This window comes from Neoarius graeffei, chromosome 8 (genome assembly GCF_027579695.1).
Source record: "Neoarius graeffei isolate fNeoGra1 chromosome 8, fNeoGra1.pri, whole genome shotgun sequence".
Classification (NCBI taxonomy): domain Eukaryota; kingdom Metazoa; phylum Chordata; class Actinopteri; order Siluriformes; family Ariidae; genus Neoarius; species Neoarius graeffei.
The window spans coordinates 58,266,938-58,269,349 of record NC_083576.1 but is presented as its reverse complement, the minus strand read 5'-3'; positions in this window follow the sequence as shown (position 1 = coordinate 58,269,349).

Sequence of the window (2,412 nt, the reverse complement as noted above, 5' to 3'; positions counted from 1 at the left end):
TCATAAATAAAACAGCTCAGATTTGTTTGTTTAAGTAGTTTGCCACTCCACTTTATTCTCGTGGGTTCACATACCGCTGCCGTTATTTCCCCCTAATCACGAGTTTGTTGGTCTTCCAAAATGGCGCAGGGTCTGTTTACTTCCGGTTTCGGGTGATGTCAGTGAAAGGGGTCTATAGGTACAACCCCGATTCCAAAAAAATTGGGACAAAGTACAAATTGTAAATAAAAGCGGAATGCAATAATTTACAAATCCCAAAAACTGATATTGTATTCACAATAGAACATAGACAACATATCAAATTTCGAAAGTGAGACATTTTGAAATTTCATGACGGCAACACATCTCAAAAAAGTTGGGACAGGGGCAATAAGAGGCTGGAAAAGTTAAAGGTACAAAAAAGGAACAGCTGGAGGACCAAATTGCAACTCATTAGGTCAATTGGCAATAGGTCATTAACATGACTGGGTATAAAAAGAGCATCTTGGAGTGGCAGCGGCTCTCAGAAGTAAAGATGGGAAGAGGATCACCAATCCCCCTAATTCTGCGCTGACAAATAGTGGAGCAATATCAGAAAGGAGTTCGACAGTGTAAAATTGCAAAGATTTTGAACATATCATCTACAGTGCATAATATCATCAAAAGATTCAGAGAATCTGGAAGAATCTCTGTCCGTAAGGGTCAAGGCCGGAAAACCATACTGGGTGCCCGTGATCTTCGGGCCCTTAGATGGCACTGCATCACATACAGGCATGCTTCTGTATTGGAAATCACAAAATGGGCACGGGAATATTTCCAGAGAACATTATCTGTGAACACAATTCACCGTGCCATCCGCCGTTGCCAGCTAAAACCCTATAGTTCAAAGAAGAAGCCGTATCTAAACACGATCCAGAAGCGCAGACGTCTTCTCTGGGCCAAGGCTCATTTAAAATGGACTGTGGCAAAGTGGAAAACTGTTCTGTGGTCAGATGAATCAAAATTTGAAGTTCTTTATGGAAATCAGGGACGCTGTGTCATTCGGACTAAAGAGGAGAAGGACGACCCAAGCTGTTATCAGCGCTCAGTTCAGAAGCCTGCATCTCTGATGGTATGGGGTTGCATTAGTGTGTGTGGCATGGGCAGCTTACACATCTGGAAAGACACCATCAATGCTGAAAGGTATATCCAGGTTCTAGAGCAACATATGCTCCCATCCAGACGACGTCTCTTTCAGGGAAGACCTTGCATTTTCCAACATGACAATGCCAAACCACATACTGCATCAATTACAGCATCATGGCTGCGTAGAAGAAGGGTACTGAACTGGCCAGCCTGCAGTCCAGATCTTTCACCCATAAACATTTGGCGCATCATAAAACGGAAGATACGACAAAAAAGACCTAAGACAGTTGAGCAACTAGAATCCTACATTAGACATGAATGGGTTAACATTCCTATCCCTAAACTTGAGCAACTTGTCTCCTCAGTCCCCAGATGTTTACAGACTGTTGTAAAGAGAAAAGGGGATGTCTCACAGTGGTAAACATGGCCTTGTCCCAACTTTGAGATGTGGTGTTGTCATGAAATTTAAAAAAAAAAAAAAAAAACACCTAATTTTTCTCTTTAAATGATACATTTTCTCAGTTTAAACATTTGATATCTCATCTATGTTCTATTCTGAATAAAATATGGAATTTTGAAACTTCCACATCGTTGCATTCCGTTTTTATTTACAATTTGTATTTTGTCCCAACTTTTTTGGAATCGGGGTTGTACTATAATAACACTAATGAAACATTATTTTACCCCAATTAGGCAAGGGGACACTTTCGTGTAGTCTGAGGTGAAGTGGGTGAGGTTTTTTTTGGCACAGTGACAATGCTCCTAGATCCACTGAACTGATGGACTCTCTGTCCGGGAAAGATGACGTAAAGCCCGCCCATGCAGAACACTGATTGGTCTACTTAACAAAACAGAGCAATCAGGATGCTCTCTCTCGGAGAGAAGCCATAAAGCCCGTTCACACAGAACACTGATTGGTCTACTTAGTAAGACAGAGCTGGGGGACCAGGCCTTAATTATTTATATGTATTAAAAAAAAAAAAAAAAAAAAAAAACACCACCACCTGTTGTGTGACTTTTGTGTTGCATCCTGCAGAATCTCAGTCTCAATATACACCTCCAATCTTAACCAGATGCTATGCAATCTTTTCTGGCAAAATCATAACACTAATAAATACAAAAACAGTGTGCTTTCTATTCATACCATTATTAGCATCTGTTATTTATTGTATCTGTTGTATATTGCACTTTCCTGGAAACCCACATCCCAAGGGACTGAATCATGTGCAAGAATTAAAAAAAACAAAAACAAATCTATCTATAGTAGTGAAAATAGTTTATATGATGAAGAAAATCACTCCACAACAG